Here is a 22882-nt window from a genome sequence, read left to right as displayed (position 1 = left end):
TGATGAGGTTTTGGTTCTATTTGCTTTTTACAGACTCTAGCACCTAACTGCTTAAATAAATATAATATTAATATTAGCATTAAATAATAATAGTAATATGAATATTTTTCTTATTTATTTTCTAATATGTGTTTAGTGTTTATTGTCCATGGAAGAATGTGCCTTGTTCTTGCTGTGATCAATAGTTATAGTAGTCATAGTGGAGATGGTTTCTTCAATCACATTGACAAGTATATCCAGAAACTAATATGCAATAGGACTGTCCAGTAAGAAGGAGAAAAATCCATATTTTTAAATGTCATAGAAGCTATTTTTGCAGTTCCTCAGCAGCCGACTTTCAAATGTTAATAATTAGGTTCTGGGCCAGGACTATTGCTGAGCAGTTAATGTACTGTGCATGCTACACGCGGGAGACCTTGATCTGATGCTCGCTGAAATCTCTCCTATCTTCCAATGGGAGCAGAGAGTACTGTGGAGGTGACACTGGGCACCTTTAGAGGAGAAAGCTGTGTGATGTATCACCACTCACCAGCCCTAGCCAGAGACCTGTTTAGAGTGAGATTACAGTCTCAGCAGAGCCTCTCATTTCTCCTGGTCACGGGGTTATGGAGCACTTTACAACTTGTGCTACAGGAAGCCAGGGAGGGATTTAAATGCAAGACTGGAAGAGACCCTCCATAAACCTCAGCCAGATCAGCCTTGATTCACATGAAGTTTCTGCTTTCTCTGCTTTTGAAATGGCCAGATCTACATTTATAGAAAAAATGTAAACTTGAAACATGGAATGGAATATGAGTCAACCACATTTTATCTGATCACAAATTTAAGACACCTTGGAAAGCCTCTGAAATTCTGACAAGAAAATGACTCTTTCTCAGAAGTGAGGTATCTTTCCTACTGATCTCTATGGAGCACGTACTAACACTAATGGGAGAACAACCCTAATAAGGTCAACAAAAATGTTCTGGTAATGGTGTTCATTAACAGTGCTGCTAGGTGACTGTTTAAAATTGTTACTGCTAGTGTCTCCTAAGGATGAAATCTTTTGTTTCATTTTTAACCATTGCTTGGAATTCTATTATTTCTAAATTTTTACCTTTGCTCCTTACCTTTAAGACATGATCTGACTTTTTTTTTTTTTTTTTTTAACTTACAATTTCTTGGAATAGTCTCAGTGGTTTTTGAAAGTTAACTAATCACAAAATGAGATAATACTCCTTCCTTGAGGTTGCTCAGTGTTCCCGTCAAAGGGTTCATAGCATTCCAAATTCATAACTTCATCACTTTGTCTCCCTTCCCTCCTTTGCCTCCCACATACAATTTACCACAAAGCTCAGCTTTTTTGTCTCTACAATACCTTTAATATTTATTTGTCAATTCACTAAATATGTATTAAGTGACAGGGGGAAATACTACAAGTGGCAGCTTTGTGCTAGAGCTAGGCCTGGGGTTTACTTAGTTTCATAGTCATTACCCTGGACCAAGTCTATGGCAGATTAAAGATGGCTACAAAGTTTTTGACAGTTTTCCCATTGAGAGGTTTTATGTATCTAACAAGATTGTAAGCCTTTTAAGTTATAGACTGTATTCTCTATTCATGCACTAAATAGGTGACCCCCCCCCCAACTAACATTTGATAAGGCACCAAAAATATTCATGTCAGTTAGTACTTGACAGAATCCCATCAGTGTTGTTGTGACCTTTGGGATCTTCCAAAAAGTATGGAAAGACTTTCATCTCTAGAATCATAAACTTTGCACTGCTTTTCTTAATTTTTATAAAATACCCTTGAAATGGTTTATTATAACTCTTTATTATGATGTTAAATAAAATTAGTTTTTTGTTTTTTTCTTACAAGAAAAAAGCAAATTAAATATTTCCAAGGATTTTCTAGTGGATTTCAAGAGATCAAATCTGAACACCTGTTAAAGAGGCCCTATATATGATTTGAATCTGTCATATCAATTTCATTGGGCAGTGATAATTCATGCCCTTAATTTTAAACATTGATTTTAAGTTATTGATAAACTGTTTGAACTCTACAAGTACTTGGTAGCCATTCTGGATTAAACCTAACTTAATTTGAAGTTTAGAGTTGTTGGCAAAAAGTTAGTAAAAAGAAGGCTGATGTATCAAGGAGTGGTCATTTTAAAAGTATATAAATGTACTATATAGAGAAAAATAACAACCTTCAGTTATTCAGAGGATTCTTATTTCATCAAGAATTGTTTTGGGCCCTTACCCACCACCAAGTATAGTAAAACACAGCAAGTAAAAGGATGAGTGACATTCATTTGTTTTCAAAGCCAAAAGCAATGTTCGCTGTAGTTATTATGTGTGCTTTATTTTTACACACAGTTCATAAAAACCAACAATTTAATGAGAGTGTATTGAACACTTAACCATGTAAAAGCTCAGCGAAGGAATTGTTTTTCCTTAATATATTGGGATGGGGGGGTAGGTATATAAAAAATACCAGAAAACACTAAATTATGTACATTGCAATAATGAAATATTAAGAAAAATACGAGCTCAATGCTTTGTTACTACCGTGGTGAAGTGATTAATTTCACCTGGGGTAAAATTTGGATGGGGACAGGAGTCAGTGAGGAAATACTGGAGTGCTTAATTTTCTTCTACAGATTGAGGAATAATTTCAACCAACGTGGAGAGAAGAGGTAGAAGGTGAGGGATAGGCGGGAAAAGGAAATTTTGATTGAGGAAACTGCATGAGCAAAGTTCAGGTTAAATTTGGAGACTGGAGAAGGCAAGTCCCACTGTGGCTGCTCCACAGGGTACAAAGTGGATAGGGGATAAACAATTTTGAGAAGGTAGGTTACCATGGACTTTAGAAGACCACTTAGGGCATTTGGACTTTGCAGACAATGGAAAGCCATAGAAGTTTTTGAGCAAGGAAGCAACATTGCTACCACATTTATTTTTGTTAAATTTGTTGTCAACAAAAGGATTCAAAAGAACCCAGATGTTCAATACCGAGACTGGTTGGAAAAAGAATAGTTCTTCCCCACAATGGACTATTAAGATACCTTAAAAAGGAATGAGGATGATTTCTATACATTACTACATCTCCATAATCTGTCTTAAAAAAGCTACAAAGAACCGTATTTAGCATGCTATCTTATATTTGAGAAAAGGAATATAAACTAATAAACACATGTACATACACACAATTTTTGCTGCGTTTGCCAAAAAAGGAAATTGGTGGAAGGACAAATGAAAAACTGATAAATATATTTTCCTGTAGAGGAGAAGGAGGAAGCAGGGTAGAAGACCAATAATTGAAGTGAAACTTTTCTTTGCATCTATGAGTCTGTTTCTGTTTTGTGTGTTCATTTACATTGTTCTTTAGATTCCTTATATAAGTGAAATCATATGATATTTGTCTTTCTCTAATTGACTTATTTCACTTAACATAATACTCTCTAGGTCCATCCAAGCTGTCATAAATGATAAGATTTCATTCTTTTTATGGCCAAGCAATATTACATTTCCATTGTGTGTGTGTGTCTCTGTGTGTGTGTAATGAAATATTATCCACTAGGCTATTGATGGGCACTTGGGTTGCTTCCATAGCTTGGCTATTGTAAATAATGCTGCAATGAACATAGGGGATGAAAAAGGTGAAAGGATTGAGAAGGACATATTTATAGTTACAAAATATTCATGGGGATGTAAAGTACAGCACAGGAAACATAGTCAATAATATTGTAATAACTATGTATAGTGGCAGTTGGGTACTGGAAATATCAGGGGGAAAACTTTGTAAATTATATGATTGTTTAGCCACTATACTATACCCGTCAAACTAATATAAAATAATATTACAGTACTAGTCTGTTTAATAGTGTCCATTTGCAGGGAAAGAAAATAAAGAAATTATATTGTAAAAAAATAAATAAAGTGAAACTTTTCTGAAAATAACTTGTTACATTATTTTGATGTTGGAAATATAGGTGCTCATCATGAGCTGATCTTGTCACCAACACAGACCCTGGTTATCCCCTAGTCACCTGCCCACATTGCTTCCAAGTCTTCTCACTTGACCTCATTGAGGTGAACTTGTTCTGATTTCTTCAGGCTCTCTCAGTGCAGACATGTCCTGAAGCTGCGGAAGGGAAAACCTAGAAGCATCCTCAAGAACTGGACCCATAGCCACCAACTGATCTTGATCGTCTAGAGAGGCAAAGAGTCTGCTGAACTCCGAGGGACTGATGAGCCATTGTCTTCTTTATATTTTAATCCTAGCACCCATATTTTAGTTAATTCCAATTGTGATCATTTAAATGAAGGCCACTTTAAAAAACTGTCAAAAGTAAGTGTATTTACCTTAAATTGAGTGGTGGGTAATATTTACCTTAAACCGGGTAGTGGGTAATATTTTTGTTCATTTTTTATCATGATTCTTTATACCTTATATGTAGGTCATAATTATTCCTTTGTAACCATTCAATATTTAATCAATGTTTGAACAAATAGTCTATCTACACTTCAGGAGGAGTTTTAAGGTTTTCTTTACCTGGGTTCAGATCCCAGCTCCAACACTTAGCAGCCATGTGACTTTGAGCAAGTTATTTAATTTCTCTAAGCCTTGATTTCCTTATTTGTGAATTGGGAATATCATAGTACCTATCTCATAAGTGATTGGAAATAGAAAATTCATGTAAAGTGCTTAGCCTAGTAGTACTGGGTGTATAATCAGTGCTTTTTAACTTTCATTATAACTTAAAATATAATAATGATGGGAAATAATAGCAGAGAAAAATGCTCATAATAAAATGTGGAGTGGAAGAAGTCTAAAAAACCTCTAATTGCTTTAAAGTTATATATATGTATACATATATGTGTATGTATATATGTCTATATAAAACATATATATGTGTGTGTGTATATATATATATATATACATATATAAAAACATATAAAGTAACATCTGGATGTTATATAAATAATACTGGAATAAAATAAGACAAAATGTTATATGTAGGTATCTTTTAGGAAGCATGATTACAGGTGATTTTTATTTCTTTTTTATACTTTTCTATATTTTTCAGATCACCAGCACTGAATATAGTTACTGTAATAATTTGACAAGATAAAAGGTGAGAATAACTGGGACATCCTAGATTTGGGAAGGCAGAAGCAAGATGAGATTAGAGAGCTAAGTAGAAGGCAAGCCATGTAGAGCCTTGTGAGCTATCTCAGGACTTTGACACTCTGTCTTTTAAATGGAAGCAAGAGGCCACTAAAAGGCTTTAACTGTGTGAGGGCCCAGGCTTGATTTCTAAAAGTTCATACTAGATTCAAGGTTTCCAACAAAAAATACTGAAGTAAAAGTATATTTGTTACACTTCATTTTTTTGCTCAAAGCCCACAGATTTACATGAAGGCAAACAAAAGAAAATTGCATCCACAACAAAACTAAGAAATGCCCACTACATTCCAAACAGTGAAGGACACTTGGACAAAATTATGGGCTGATGTTGGAAACTAACAAATAATTGTTCATATCTCTAGCAGGGTATAAATGTCTCTGCAAATAAGTGAGAGGGTTTTGTGGCATCCACAAGCAAGCCTTTAGATGTACTGCTGAGGATGAGCTGAGGGAGTGAGTGGAATAGGGATAATCACTATTAAGACTTATTTTCACTCTGAAAAAATACAGGCAAAACCATGGTAAAGAAAAGACACCTGGGATATGCCACTCTTGTTTTCCCCAGCCCAGATGAAGCAGGGGTGTCTTTCCTTCACCACCTAAGTGAGGCAGAGGTGACAGCTTACCATAGGCTGCGGGCAGCAAGAGTCAGAGAGCAAAGAAAAATCAACCAATCAAACAAAACCAAACCAAATCAAACCAAGCCAAAACCGACAAAAAAAATCATAAGTTCATGAAAGAAAAAATTCCAGTGAGCTGAAAAGTTAGAGCACCCAATCTCTTCTGTGAATACCTTTTTTTTTCCAGGTATGCCAAGAGATTTTGAAGACAGTTTAACCTCAGGGACGAGATACAGATATGGCCACAAGGTTTTCTAAGCCACCATACCTGACTTAAAGCTGCAGGCTACCACAGCATACTTCCTTTTATCTTCCACACAGTGTCCCTTTTGGGCTTTTTTGTTGTTGCTGTTTGAAGAAAATTTACCTACAATATAAGGCCCAAATCTTAAATGTACAACTCAGTGAGTTCTGACAAATGTATACACTTTTGTAATCACCATTCCAGTCTAAAACAAAATAGAGCAATTTCATCACCCAGGAAAACTCTTTTGCACCCCCTTGCAAGTCAATCTCTAACTCCTCTTCTCTCCCAACACCATAAACAAATACTGTTTTGTTTCTATCACCACAGTTTTGCCTTTTCTTGAACTTCATATCAACATAATCATAGAGAATACACTCCTTCATGTTTGGCTTCTCTTGCTCAACACAGTATCTTCAAGATTCATCCATGTAGTTTCATGTATAAGGAATCTGTTTTGGTAAATATAACACATTTTATTCATGCACTCTTCTATTAATGGACATTTGGATGAGTTCCAGTTTTTGCTTATTTTGAATAAAGGTGCTGTACACATTCTTGTACAAATCTTTTTTATTTCTATTTTTTTGGACATGACTTTTTATTTCTCTTGAATAAATTGGAGTGAAATTAGTGGCCATAGTACAGGTGTATATTTCACTTTACAAGAAACTGGCAGTTTTCCAAAATAGTTGTATCATTTTTGTTGTTATTTAATATTAATTAATTTATTTTTGTTACAGATGTTTCTCCCTTCCCCCCCCCCAGACACCTTCCTTCCCATCCCCCCCCCCCAGCATTGTTGTCTATGTCCATTGGTTATGCATATATGCATATAAGTTCTTTGGTTTATCTCTTCCCTCCCCCCACCCCCTTCCTCTGAGATCTGTCAGTCTGAACCCTACTCCTTTCTATGTTTCTGCGTCTATTTTGTTCATCACCTTATTTTGTTTATTGTATTCTACAAATAAGTGAGATTATGTAGTATTTGTCTTTCTCTGACTGGCTTATTTTGCTTAGCATAATACCCTCCAGGTCCCTCCATGTCGTCTCAAAGGATAAGAGATCTTTCTTACAGCTGCATAATATTCCATTGTGTATATGTACCACTGCTTTTTTATCGCGTTTTTAAAATTTTTTCTTTATTGATTTTAGAGAGAGAGGAAGAGAGAGGAAGGGAGAGGGAGAGATAGATAGAAACACTGATGAGAGAGAACATCAATTGGCTGTCTCCTGCATGCTCCCCATTAGGGATTTGGCCCACAACCTGGGCATGTACCCTGACCAGGAATCGAACCAGCAACCTCCTGGTGCATGAGTTGATGCTCAACTACTGAGCCACACCAGCCAAGCAATACCCAGACTGCAATGCTGAGTTTCAGTTACTCCATATCTTCACCCAAATTTAGTATTATCAGACTTTTACATTTTGGCCATTTTAGTGTGGTTGGGAAGTATTATCACATTATGGTTTTAATCTGTGTTTCTCTGATGACTCATGATGTTGAATACTTTTTCATATGCTTATCAGCCTTCATATATTTTCTTTTGTGAAGTATCATTTCAAGTATTTTATGCATTTTAAAATAAGTCTTCCTTTTGTTTTTTAATCCTCACCCAAGAATATGTTTTTATTGATTTCAACTAGAGGAGAAGTGAGAGAGAAGGAGAAAGAGAGAGAGAGAGAGAGAGAGAGAGAGAGAGAGAGAGAGAGAGAGACATCAATGTGAGAGAAAAACATCAGTTGGTTGCCTTCTGTACATGCCCTGACCAAGGATCTAGGTATGTGCCTTGACCAGGAATCAAACTCAGCACCTTTTGCTGTACAGAACAGTACTCCAACCACTGGAGCCACCTGGCCATGAAGAGGCTGCTTGTTATTTTATTATTAAAGTTATTGTTTATGAATTCTAGCTATAAGCCTCTTATGAGACATATGTGTTGTGAATATTTTCTTCCAGACCATGGCTTGCCTTTTTTCTTTCTTTCCCTTTCTTTCTTTCTTTCTCTCTCTCTCTCTTTCTTTCTTTCTTTCTTTCTTTCTTTCTTTCTTTCTTTCTTTTCTTTTCTTTTCTTTTCTTTTCTTTTCTTTCTTTCTTTCTTTCTTTCTTTCTTTCTTTCTTTCTTTCTTTCTTTCTTTCTTTCTTCTTTCTTTCCTCCCTCCCTCCCTTTCCTCCCTCCCTCCCTCCCTTTCCTTCCTTCTTTCCTTCCTTCCTTTCTTCCTTCCTTCCTTCCTTCCTTCCTTCCTTCCTTCCTTCCTTCCTTCCTTCTTCTCCCTCCCTCCCTCCCCTCCCTCCTTCCTTCCTTCCTTCCTTCCTTCCTTCCTTCCTTCCTTCCTTCCTTCCTTTCTTTCTTTCTTTCTTTCTTTCTTTCTTTCTTTCTTTCTTTCTTTCTTTCTTTCTTTCTTTTTCTTCTTTCTCTCTCTCTCTCTCTTTCTCTCCTTCCTTTCTTCCTTCCTTCCTTCCTTCCTTCCTTCCTTCCTTCCTTCCTTCCTTCCTTTCAATGAACAAAAGTTCTTATTTTGATGAAGCTCAATTTACAGTTTTTAATGATTAGTTTCTCTTGTGTCTTGATTAGAAAATATTTGCCTCCCTAAAGTCATAGTTCTCTACATTTTATTTTAGAAGTTTATAGTTTTAGTTTGTTTGCTTAGGTCTATAATTAATCTAAAAGTAATCTTTTGTATGGTGTGAGGTAATTTATTTTAAACATATAGATAACTACTTTTAGAAACACTTTTTGAAATGACTTTTCCTTCTCCCATTGAATCATCTTGACCTTGTTATTATAAGTCAACTGACTGTATAACTATACCTATTTATTTATGAATCATATTTTGTTTCATTATGACTTGATTTCTGTCTTGATTTTGATAGCTTTATACTAATACTTGAAACTGAATAATGTGTGTCCTCAAACTTTTCTTTCAATATCCCAAGGCTATATAGGCTATCCTAGATTCTGTTCCATGTGCTTCAGTTGCCCCAAACTCTGATCTCCTTAGTTCAGTGAAACTGGTATGCTCTGCTTGGTCTGTACCATGATCCTAAAAGTACCGTAAGCCAGAAAGGTGAGGTGAGTTCAAGATTTACCACCCAAGTTTCTGTTCTCTGAATGGTCACAATACTTCCTGTTGTCCAAAGCCTGAAAACAGTTGTTTCATATATTTTTTGAGTTTTATAGTTTTTATAGTGGAAGAATAAGTCCATTTCCAATTACTCTGTCATGGATGGAAGCAGAAATCCTTGTAACACTATTATTACATAATGACCTTTTTAGAATCACCACCATTTAAAGGTAAGCAAAATGAAATAAGGACCCTGTGTGGCCTGTATATGGATATTAGTACCACTACCACTACATCACCTGCAAAAAATGGAAAAAGAGAAGAAAAAACATATAATACTAGTTAGATGGAAAAATTATATTAGAAGAATCATCCTCAGAAACAAAAAATCATAATATACTCTAGACCAGCACTGTCCATTAGAACTTCCTGCAGTGATGGAAATGTTCTATTTCTGAATTATGCAACATGGTAGCCACCTGCCACATACAGCTGTGAAACACTTGAAATGTGACCAGTGCAACTAAGGAAGTAAATGCTTAATTTTATTTAATTGATTTACATTTATGTAATTTTAATTAGTTTATATCTTCATTTTATTCTCTCATATGGACTTTTGGGGGGATAAAAAGGGAGACATTCAGAAAATTAAGTCAGTGAGGGAAGACTTGTTTTACTAAGTATCAGTATATACTGAAAAACCACTCTTATCAAATCAATATAATATTGACATCACAAAGAGACAAAATACTCAGTGTAAAAGAATAGAGAATTATAGAGAAATTAATAAATGATAAAAGTCATAGCTCTAACCACTTTTTGGGAAAAGTATGGATTTGTTCAAAATAAGCAGTACATTACAATTGGGTATTCATCTGGAATAAAATTGATATGGATGCCATCTTCATTATATAAATAATAAATTTCAGAATATTTAAATATAAAGTTAAACAATTAGAACCTTTAGAGAAAATTATGTGACTATATGTACTATCTAGTTTTTAACCAAAGTTAAAAACACAGAAGATATAAAGGAAAAGACAGATGTATTTGGCTATACATATTCAAAAATGTATCTAGTTTGCAAGGACAGTTGTTGATGGTGGGGGCTTAATTGCACAACTCTATCTGGGACAGAACCTCAGTGGTGGGGCCAGCAGAATCAGGTTCTTCACTGAGGACTACTAGATTCTATGAATATTTTCTCTCTTTTGTAATAAGAATGTGAATCCTATGCTTATCTCATCACTGTATTTTGCAAGGAGGTAACTTATTTTCTAGTTTCAGAGATCCACAGATGCAGAAGAAGTTAGCCCCAGGATGGATCATACCCAAAATCTTACCAAAACCTAATTGAGATTATTTGCATGATGAAGAGTTGAAACTTTTTGATATTTGGAAGTTTTTGAGTTGATGTCAATATAGATGAGATTTTGGATGCAGAGTTAATGCTAGAATGAGTTCAGACTTTTGAGAATATATTTTTCACATGGGATGGATATGATTTGGGGGAGGGGAAGACAGGCTGAAGGTGGGCTGTACTGGGTTCAATAGTGTCCCTGAAAAGTTCTTGTCCACCCAGAACCTCAGAATGTAACTTTATTTAGAAATATGGTTTTGCAGATGTAATTAGTTAAGTAGATACGAAGTCATAATGGATTATAGTTTGCCTGAAATTCAATGGTTTGTATACTTATAACAAGGCCGTGTGAAGACTCACAGGAAAGATGATGATGTAGATAATGGAATTGGAGTCATGTGTCTACAAGCCAAGGAATGTCAAGGATTGCTGGCAACCACCAGAAGCTAAGCAAGAGGCATGGAACAGATTCTTTCTCAGAACCTTCAGGGAAAACAAACAAACAAAAAACAGAACAGAACAAAACAACCTTGCTAAAACTTAATTGCAGACACTTAGAACTGTGAGACAATAAATATTTGATACTTGAAACCATCAAATTTGTGGTACTTTTTTACAGCAGCCCTAGGAACAAATATAATACACTACTTGAGCTCCTTCTCCAGCTCTAGTTAGCCCAAGTGAGGCTTTTTCTGTTAAATAACAGTTGTTGGGGCCTTTATCACATGGACTTTACCTGTGATTTCTCATTTATCTCTTCTTTTACAATTTTGTAGAGGTATAATTGAAATGCCCTGATTAATTTCTCTTTTGCATGCACGGAGGATTTGGAGGAAGCTCCAGGCAGAGTCAAGAGATGATCCCCTCCCCAAGCAACCTCCTGATGATCACACTGGCTTAGCTTGCATGGCAGTGTTCCTAGAATAATTTAATTCAATAACAATTTAAACAGTAAAAATGGCCTCAATCAAACTTTTTCAGATAAAGGGTACCATAAATAAAGTCAATAAAAAACACCTAGAAATATATTTTAGTCCATAAGAAAAAGGCATACTTTCTATAATATGTACAGAGAGCTCTTACAAATTGACAAAAAAAACAACAACTCAGTAGCAAACTGAGAAAAGAATATAAACAGACCTGTAACAGAAGTGCAATTCAAATGGCAAAATTATATGAAAAGATGTTCAAATTCATGAGTAGTTAAAGAAATGAAAAGTGAATAAGTAATGGTCACTTTATATACAACAAAGTGGCAAAATAAAGAACAATGCTTCCACTTCTTGGTCACAGTGTAGAGAAGAATGTCATAAATTGCTGGTACATGTGAAGCATCACAGTCTTACTTGAAAAGTTGCTTGGAAATTTCTATTAAAATTAACAATACACATATCTTTGATCCAAGAAACCCCCAAAAGAATTTTTCTACACTTTTTAAAATGAATAACCAAGACAAAGAAGAAAGAAATTTAATACCTATCTAGAGAAAAATGTTTAAATAATTATAGTAGATTTATAAGATAGAATATTATGCAGTCATTTAAAAACTGAATCAGAGAAAAATAAGGTGATATACAGGAATTTCTATGAGGTGCCATTGAGAAAAGCAAGATTCAAACAAATTACATAACATGGTACTTTTTTTGGTAAAGCAAATAATCACCAAATGAAGGCATATATGTCTGTTTATCACATCCATTCATGAGATAGACTGCATTAATGGTCCCAATTTTGTGCTCCTTCCAGTATCCATGCCCTTGTCATGTAACACAGCAGATACTTGAGAAAGTGCATCTGTGATTGGACTTGCCTAATTGTACTCGCACTATCTCCATGAGAAAGATGTTCTTGGGCTAGCCCACTGATCCTAGGAGAAGGATGAGAAATACATTAAGCAGAGTCACTCTAGCAAAGTTAAAAGCTACTCTAGACAACCCCAGTTTAAAGCAGAGGCCCCAGCTGATGCTGAGATGCATAAGTAAGTCCAGTCAAGAGTGACCAAATTCCAATCTCTTGATCACACAGTATAATAATGAGTAACTGTGTGTGTGTGTGTGTGTGTGTGTGTGTGTGTGTGTTCATTTACAGGTAAAATTTTAAAAATGCACAATACATTAACCTGCATTCTGGGAGCAGTAGGATGTAGGTTGATGTGGAAAGAGAGGACAAGAGAAGAAACAAGCAAAATGCAAAATATAAGTAAATAAAAAGACTGCTCTAACATAAAAATACATGTATACTGGATAGTGTCCCTTCCTAAAGATATGTCAACTCTCTGGATGTACCTTATTTAGAATAAGGTTCTTTGCAGATATAATTAAGGTAAGAATTTCTAGATAAGATCACCCTGGATGAGGGTGGGCCCTAAATTAAATGACTGGCATTTTTATAAGAGACAGAAAATAACAAGACATAGAAAGAGACAGAGGGGAAGGCCATATGAAGACAGGAGCAGAGATTAGAGTAATCCCTATACAAGCCAAGGAACACCAAGGATTGCCAGCAACTAGTAGACACCAGGAGAGAAGCATAGAACAGATTCTCCCTGAGAGCTTCCAGAAGGAAATAACCTTGCTGACACTTTGATTTTGGAATTCTGACCTCTAAGACAGTGAAAGAATGAATTTCTGTTGTTTTAAACCACCAACTTTGTGGTGCTTTGTTATGGCAACCACAGGAAACTAATACATACTATGTATATGGTATTCATCAGTCAAGATAGTGTTCAGCTATATGTACAAGTAAATTGACCACAATAGCTTAAATGAATAGAAATTTATTTTTCTCATGAGCAGGAAGTTTGGACATAGACAGCTTATGGCTGGTAAAGCTGCTCATAGATGTCACCTACACCTAGTTTCTTATAGATTCATGCTTTATTATCAGTATGTGTGCGTATCTTTCTTATGGTGATAAATGGATGCTGCATCTGAGGCACCAAGCTGGTTTTCTGATGGTAAGAAGGAAAGACAAATAGAAAAAGGCAAAAAGAATATGCCAGTGTTGTTTGTCCTCTTTTAAAAAGTTTTTCCTGAAAACCATTGAGAAACTTGTTCTTTCATATCACTGGAAAGACCTGACCTCTCTTATCTGCAAAGTGATCATACCCTGGAGATATTTTGAAGTTTGAGCCAGGGTGATTTATTGATGGGTTCAAGGTTAAGTTAGGAGAAACAGCCCGGCCAGTGTGGCTCAGTGGATTGAGCGTCGTCTCATGGACTGAGAGGTACCAGTTTGATCCTGGTCAGGGCACATGCCCAGGTTACAGGCTCCATCCCCCGTGGGGGATGTGCAGGGGGTGTTAGATCGATGTTTCTCTCTCACATAGATATTTCTGTCTCTCTATCCCTTCCTCTCTTTCTGAGAAATCAATAAAAATATTTTTTAAAGTTACAGACATGAAGAAGTAAAAAAAAAAATGCACAATTGAAAAATGCAGCTGCCCTCAATTAAGAAGAAATGTATGATTATAAATAAGTTACAAGGTAAGACTGTTTTAAAGAGGAAAGGAAAAGGGCTCAAAGAATAGATAGTAAGGAATGAGAAGATGCTGAGAAAAAGATACAAAATATACTGGCAGGTCTCAGGAAATATGGTTAAAAACAAAACAATTATAGAAATAAAAACCATACTTGTAATGTAAACTATGAACTTTGGGTGATGATGATGTGTCAATCAATGAAGCTTCATTGATTGCAACAAATGTACCACTTTGGTGGAAAATGTTGATAGTGGAAGAGGCTGTGGGTGTGCGGGGGCACAGGGTATATGGAAACTCTGTACTTTACTCTCAATTTTGTTATGGACCTAAAATTGCTATAAAAATAAAGTCCATTTAAAAAAGAAACCAAGCCTACAGAAAAATATAGAGCATAATGAACAACTCATGTACCCCAAAACCAATTTTATCAAATATTGGTATATGAACCAGGATTCTTTTTAAATGTTCTTTTAAAAAATGTTTTTTCTTTATTGATTTTAGAGAGAGAGGAAGGGAGAGGTAGAGAGAGATAGAAATATCAATGAGAGAGAACATTGATCAGCTGCCTTCTGTACGTCCCCACTGGGGATTTGGCCTACAACTTGGGCATGTGCTCTGACTGGGAATCGAACTAGCGATCTCTTGGTGCGTGGGTTGATGCTCAACCACTGAGCCATACTGGTCAGGTGATTTTAAAAATTTAAATAAAGTATTTCAGATTGTTTAAGAAACACATTTGAAAGACAAAAGTAGAATAGATATTACTGATATCAGAAGACAGTATATGGAGACCGGCTTGAAAAAATTTACTTAATATGAATTAGAAATGGATAAATAAATGAAACTATATAGGGAAAAAGTGACAGCTATGAGAGAGAGACTAGTAAACTCCAGGAAAAAAGGATTAAAACCTAGGGGAGAAAAAAATGTTCAATGAAAAAATTAAAGGAAACTTGCTTGAAATTAAGAAAGACAAATCTGTGGACCGTGTGTACGATGAAAAAGTGATTTAAAATGATAAATAGTCAAACATATACTAGTGAAGTTACTGAATCTCAATGAATACATTGACTCTTGGCATCCATTTATCTTTCTTTTTTTTAATTTTTTTTTATCCTCACCCGAGGACATTTTTCCATTTTTTGTTCAGGTAGAGTGGAAGGGAGAGAGAGGAACAGAGAGAGAGAGAGAAACATCGATGTGAAAGGAACACATCAAGTGGCTGCCACCCACACAACCGACCAGGGCCCGGGACAAACTGCAACCGAGGTACGCGCCCTTAGCGGGAACCGAACCCGAGTGACTCAGTGCCTTAGGCCGTCGCTCTAACCGCTGAGCCAAACCGGCCAGGGCGAATCTTGGCATCCATTTAAAAAAACAGCAGAACACTGCTGGTAAGAATGCAGACTGGTGCAGTCACTATGGAAAATAATATGGTGTTTCCTCAAAAAGTTAAAAATTGAACTTCCATTTGACCCAGTGATCCCACTTCTAGGAATATATCCTAAGAGCCTGAAACATCAATCAGAAAAAATATATGCACCCCTATATATATATAAACATATATTTAATCAATTATCTTAATTATGTTATTGAAATCCCCTAGAAAACCTTATTTAGATTTTGATGATGATGGTACATGGGGAGTTGCAGGTAAACTTCATCTGTTTTACTGCAGAGTAAGTCAGTCTCCAATTTTTTAAGCATGTTATTGATTTCTCATTATAGTTCCTTTAGGTTTTAATTTATGCACCTTGAATATATATTATTTGATAACTATCTTTTAGTTTCTTATTTAAATTGTTTCTCTTATCATAGAAAATTTATTCCCTTTGTCATTTTAATGTTTTTTGTTTTTTTTAATTCAACTTTACAGGATATTAGTTTTGGTGACTTATTTTCACTTTGTTTTAATTTGCCTCATGTTTTTGCCCATTGTTTTAAATCAAATCTCTGTATATTAAACTGTTTTGTGGTAATCAAATTTTACCAGCTTCCCCATTCCTTGTTTTTTGTTGGTTGGTTGGTTTGTTTTCTTATTTCAATTTATCTCTTGGTTGGCTGGATTGTGTCATCAGGTGATTTTTTTTTTTTTTTCAAGAAAAGCTTTGGATGCAATATTCTCTGAGTTTTAAAATATTTATATATTTTAAAATATATGGACAACAGCTGACTATACCATTATTGGATTATTTCTTCCCACCCCCAGAACTCTGAATACATGACTTTACTATCTTCCAAGATTGACTCTGCTATGGAGAAGTCTGAAATCCTCCTGATTTATTCTGCCTTTATTTATTTATTTATTTTTAATTTAATTAATTTATTTTTGTTACAGATGTTTCTCCTTTTCCCCCCATTGACAGCCTCCCTCAATTCCCCTACCCCCACCCCCAGCATTGTTGTCTATGTCCATTGGTTACACATACATGCTTACAAGTCCTTTGGTTTATTTCTTCCCTCTCCCCCAGCCCCGTCCTCTGAGGTTTGTCAAACTGAACTCTACTCTTTTCTATGTCTCTGGGTCTATTTTGTTCAACAGCTTATTTTGTTCATTATATTCCAGAAATACTTGAAATAATGTGATACTTGTCTTTCTCTGACTGGCTTATTTCCCTTAGCATAATACTCTCCAGGTCCCTCCATGTCATCTTAAAGGATAAGAGATCTTTCTTTCTTACAGCTGCATAGTATTCCATTGTGCATATGTACCACAGGTTGACACTCCAACTGCTAAGCCAAACCGGCCAGGGCAGTACCACAGCTTTTTTATCCACTCATATATTTATGGGCACTTGGGCTGTTTCTAGATCTTAGCTACTGTAAAAAAAAAATATATATATATATATATATATATATATATATATATATATATATATAGAGAGAGAGAGAGAGAGAGAGAGAGAGAGAGAGAACTTTATACTCTAAAAATCTGGAATATTTCTTCTTTTCATATATTCATAAAGCTATGAGAAAGTGTATCTTTAACTCTAAGATTTCATCAATAGTAAGATACACCAATGATTCAAAAGTAGCTGTAGAGAAAAAAACAACAGTTGTCAAATTTCTTTCAATAGAGATTGTAAGGTATGTTACAATTTTAGGATGATTTAAACAAAATTCATTCATCAAAGTTAAGATGCCATCAGATTATAAAGTCTAATGTTATTTTATGTTCTACTATGAAGGTAAAAATGCTGCCAATTATAACTGTAAGATACCATTCATTGTTTATACAATTCCTCATTTCAGAGACATCAAAATGTGTCTTAGAATCAATAAAGAAGTCAGAAATAAAGCATAAGCAAAGAAAACTATAATAAATTACTAAAAGTAGAAAGTAGATTATATTCATTGATCCTAAATAATGAAATCTAGGTTACTAATAAGAATAGAAATTAAAATAACTTAATTATATAGAACTCTTAAAACTCTCAAACAACTCTTGGGCCAAAGAAGATATCAAAGTAAAAAATAGGTTCTATCTGGCCTTGGCTGGTTTTGCTCAGTGGTTAGTGTTTCAGCCCATGGACCAAAGAGTCTGGAGTTGAATTTCTGGTCAAGGGCACGTACCTGGGTTTCAGGTTAGATTCCCAACCCCAGTTGGGGTCCTGTGGGAGGTAACAATCAATGTTATGTCTCTCTCTCTCTCTCTCTCTCTCTCTCTCTCTCTCTCTCTCTCTCCCTTTCTCCCTCCCACTCTATCTAAAAAAATATTCTCACATGAGGATTACAAAAAAAAAATAGGAGCTATCTAAAGAAAAATAATTAAAAGAACTAAAGCAGAAGCACGCAGCAGACTTGTCTTCTTGGCGCCACTCTTACTACACTCAGGAAAGCCTTCTCTCCCCTGTGTACAATGGCAACTCTTAAGGAAAAACTGATTGCACCGGTTGCAGAAGAAAAGGCAGGAATCCCAAACAATAAGATTACTGTCCTGAGTGTTGGACAATTGGCATGGCGTGTGCCATCAACATTCTGGGAAAGTCTCTGGCTGATGAGCTTGCTCTTGTGGATGTTGTGGAAGATAAACTCCAAGGAGAAATGATGGATCTGCAGCTTGGGAGCTTATTTCTTCAGACACCTAAAATTTTAGCCGATAAAGATTACTCTGTGACCGCCAACTCTAAGATTGTGGTGGTAATTGCAGGAATTTGCCAGAAAGAGGGGGAGAGTCGTCTCAACCTGGTGCAGAGGAATGTTAATGTCTTCAAATTCATTATTCCTCAGATCATCAAGTACAGTCCTGATTGCATCATAATCATGGTTTCTAACCCAGTGGATATTCTCAAGTATGTTACCTGGAAACTAAGTGGATTACCCAAAGCACCGTGTGATTGGAAGTGGATGTAATCTGGATTCTGCTAGATTTCACTATCTTATGTCTGAAAAACTTGGCACTCATTCCAGCAGCTGCCATGGATGGATTTGGGGAGAACATGGCGACTCAAGTGTAGCCATGTGGAGTGGCGTGAAAGTGGCTGGCATTTCTCTGCAGCAACTGAATCCAGAAATGGGGATGGACAATGACAGTGAGAACTGGAAGGAAGTGCACAAGATGGTGATTGAAAGTGCCTATGAAGTCATCAAGCTAAAAGGATACACCAGCTGGGCTATTGGATTAAGTGTGGCTGATCTCATTGAATCCACGTTGAAAAATTTATCCAGGATTCATCCATTGTCAACAATGGTGAAGGGGATATATGGCATTGAGAATGAAGTCTTCCTGAGCCTTCCATGTATCTTGAATGCTTGGGGATTAACCAGTGTTATCAACCAGAAACTGAAGGATGATGAGGTTGCTCAACTCAAGAAGAGTGCAGATACCCTGTGGAGCATCCAGAAGGACCTCAAAGACCTGTGACTTCAGGCTCCCAGGCTGTAGAAATTCAGAAACTACAGTGTGATTAACCATGAGCCTTTAGTTTCTACCCATGTACAAGGGTCACAGTTTGCTTCTCTTTTCCTAAATATGTGAATCTGGGCTCACAGAATCAAAACCCATGCTGGGGTTAATGCTTGCAGTATGAGTCCTTGAATAAATAAAATTAACTATTGTAGTGTGAAAAAAAAAAAAAAAGAACTAAGGCAGCAATCAGAGAAAAATCCATACCCTTAAACACTTTCACTACTAAATAGAAAAGATACAAACAAATAAATTAAATAATTAACCTAATAAGTTTTTTAAAAAACAGCAAAAAACAACCAAGGAATGTAAAAAAAAAAAAAAAAAAAAAAGGAATTCATAAGATAAGTAAAAAATATAGTAAATTAGAAAAATGATAGAATACATAAATAATTTTAAGAGCAGTTGTTTCTCCAGAAGGAGGACAAAAAGAAACAAAGAAACAAATAAAAAAAAAAAAAAAACCAACTAGATGGCCTAAGCATGAAAAAAGGGCAAATATAAGAGCAAACACAAACATCTACAGATGACATTAGGATTAACATCAAGAAACAGAGAAACTGAAAAGAACTAGAAAAAATATTTGGCACAACTCTGTGGATGAAACGGATAATTTTCCAGGAAGATAAAAAAATACAAAATGAAAAGAGATTATAAGAACCCAAATGGACTAATAACCAGAGTTGTTTTTTGTTTGTTTGTTTGTTTCTTAGTAAGGGCTCATCCAAGAAAACAGCAACCACCCTAGTTATTTTAATAGAGAGATTTTAGTATGAAGATTTAATTACACAGATAACAGTTGAGGGCTGAACTTATGAAAAGGCAAAATTGAGGCAATGTAGAGATAATAGCTGTAAGAAGCAGCTACCACTCACAGCACTGGGCAAACAAAAAGGAAGAGGTTGCCAGTACTAAAATCAAAGAGATCAGAGACAAGGCCCTTTGAAGAAAGGTTTTTCCCAGCTGCTGTTGGAGTCCAAGTGCTCAGAGGAGCAGCTCCACAGAGCCTGGATGTGGAGTAACCAATGGAGATGTGTCTTAGATTGGGGGATTAGAGAAGATCTCTCTGAGTTGAGATGTGACATACAAATATGAGCGTACCATACACAAAATTAGAAGAGGATACTAGACAAAGACAAAGAAGTTGAAGGTGACAGATTTGAGATATGTTTAGGACTTTGTGACTAATTGAATAGGAGGGATGAAGGAGAGAGATGTCAAGGATGACTTCCAAGTTTCTGGCATAAGTATTGGAACCAACTGGCTGGATAGTGGTGTTATTTCATGAGAAAGGTGATACTTAAGGGAAGCAAGTTTGGCATGGGTGAAAATATAGTTTTGAATATGCTGAGTTTCAGATGCCTGGGAGGCATCAATGTGAAGAAATAGAGTGAATATATAGATCAGAGGCTAAGAGACACATATTTTTTATTCAACCACATATGGATGATATTTGATACCATGAATAGATGATACTGATCAGAGCAAAAGTATAATGTGAGAAAAGAACAAGGTTTAAGAGAGAGCCCTTAGGAACTTGAAAAGAGAAAAATATGGAAGCTGAGAAAAGAGCATATTTCAATGAGCATGTGGTCAACACCCTCAAATGTTGACAACCTCAAGTAATAATGAGAACTGAAAAATAGATTTGCACCATGGACAGTGACTAGTAGCATCAGCAAAAGCAATTTTTGGAGTGATAACTCTGGAAGCCATATTAGAGGAGGCTAAAGAATGAATAGGAGGTGACAGAGACAGTAGATAACTCTGGGTAAGGTAGGCTATTAAGTGGAAGAGAGAGATGGTGTGGCTGGTGAGGGGCCCAGGAATATGTATTATTGGTGGTCGATTTTTATGATCAAACCCTTTTTGATCCACTGCATTCATGAAAACTAGAATTTGGGGCAGCACTTTAAAAATACTATCATTCAAATTCATATCTGACCACGTTATGCAGTGTCTCTATTTAATGTCTAATAGCTATCTCCATATTACCATGTTTAAAACTGAATTCTTAATCTTCTCACTCAAACATGCTACACCATCAGTCTTTCCCATTTCTGTGTTAGCTCTTTCTTTTTGGTTGCTTAGATAAAAAACATATCTTCCTTGATTATCTTCTTTCTTTCGCACCTAAATGCAATCCATCAGCAAATTTTACTAACTTAACCTTTAAAATATACTTAGAACACAACCACTTCTCACCACTGCCACTTTTATCTAAGACACTTTCATCTCTCTCCTGGATTATTTCAGTGGCTTCCTTACTACTCATCTAGCTTCCACCCTTGCTCCTCTAGAGACTATTCTCAACCCAGAGAATAATACAGGTCTCCTTTTATATGTAAATCAAATCATGTCATGCTTTTGCTCAAACACTCCAATAACACCTCTTCCTACAGTAAAAGCTAAAGTCTTTAAAATAGTTTACAAATCCCTATGTGATCTGACTCCATTGTCTCTCTCATCTTATTACCTAACACTCTTCATCACTCTATCTGCTCCTGCCACATTGGTCTATTTGCCATTCCTTGAATACTCAAGTTTCTGCCTCAGGGCCTTTGCATTGGCTGTTCCTTCCACCTGGCCTAATTTTCCCCTAAATATCTGTATGACTAACTTCCGCCCCTCCTTTAACTTATGATTTCTCTCTAAAAGATTGCTTTTATTCAAATACTACTTTTCTTTTCTCAGCTATACCATTTGAGATTGAAACCATGAGTATTGTAAATGTTCACATTATATATGATTAGGAATTTGTTGTTTTAAGAATGCGTACTAACAGAAAGCATAGTGAAAGACTTGACAAGAAAAAATGGAAGAAAGGAAAGAAGGAAGGAAGGAAGGAAGGAAGGAAGGAAGGAAGGAAGGAAGGAAGGAAGGAAGGAAGGAAGGAAGGAAACATCATGTATTCCAAAATCTTGCAAGTGGAAAATGTTCGAGGTCCCCAAACAATGCTTCACTTTACAAAAAATAGATGAGCTATGAAAACATATAGGTATTTATTGTTATTCACAATTCTCATGTACAGCATCATGATATAGACTAGTAGAACATACAGTGAAAATATATCAAGCCAGGTGACATATTTACTGCTTACCATATGCTTGATATTCTATGAAGTGCACACCTCATCTTCAATACTTCTATTAACTCTACAAGGTAAGGATATTGAGGCTTACAGAGAGTATGGGTCTTCTCTGAGCTCACAAGCTAGGAAATGGCTGAGAAGTGATTTACACCTGATGGGAGTGGAGGTGTGGGGGTGGGGAGAGGGACAGGTCTGACTCCAGAACTTTGCTCTTTTCTTTACACTATGTAGTCTGCCACCTCCACCCTCTCAAGTAAATAGAATGTTAGAAAAAACTTATTTCTACTGAATTTTTTTTATTATAACACAAATTTACTTGGATGTTTCTATTACCTTTTAAAGAATCCAATCATAATTTTAGAATTAATCACTTACTTTTTAATGTGTAGGTTTACTTTTTGTTTTGTTTTGTTAATTTATTATATCACCTCATACAGTATATTGTAGGTGAACATCTTACTTTTGTGAGTGGATTAAAGAAGGATTTTGTCAAAGTAAAAAACGTTTAAACCTGTAGATAATTTTTATGAGTTTATTTGAACTAAATGGATGACAATTGCCGAGAAGCAAAATCTCAACAGATTGAGAAAATACTCCAGAGAACAGTTTTGCACCTTATTTTATACATTACAGTAAAAGGAGGAGGCATAAAGGGGTTACATGAAATCCACTGGTGCTAGATTAGGGAGGCAGGAAAAAGCAAAACTGGGAAAATCTCTGGGATTGGATAAAAAGTAAAACAAATAGACACATACTTCTTTTACATATAAGTGGGTATAGGATAGTTAACTAACAATAACAAGGAGGGGCTCTGTGGTCTCCTGCTCTGGTGGGAGACTGTGCCCTGCGGGGTCTGGAGAAAGGAAATTACCCTGACATTCCAGAGGTATGTTATCTTAGATGCAAAAAGGCAATAGACCGGCTGAGTTCAAGTAAAAAT

At 35.8% G+C, this 22882-nt stretch overlaps 1 pseudogene; it reads left to right on the top strand.

Moving 5' to 3' along the window:
- Positions 1 to 17798: 17798 nt before the first annotated feature.
- On the top strand, positions 17799 to 18809 carry LOC118636184 (annotated as a pseudogene).
- The last annotated feature ends 4073 nt before the right edge of the window (positions 18810 to 22882 follow it).

This window comes from Molossus molossus, unplaced genomic scaffold, assembly GCF_014108415.1.
Source record: "Molossus molossus isolate mMolMol1 unplaced genomic scaffold, mMolMol1.p scaffold_m16_p_2, whole genome shotgun sequence".
NCBI lineage: Eukaryota > Metazoa > Chordata > Mammalia > Chiroptera > Molossidae > Molossus > Molossus molossus.
Note: the sequence above shows the minus strand (reverse complement) of the source record. Positions and strands in the feature narration are given on the sequence as shown.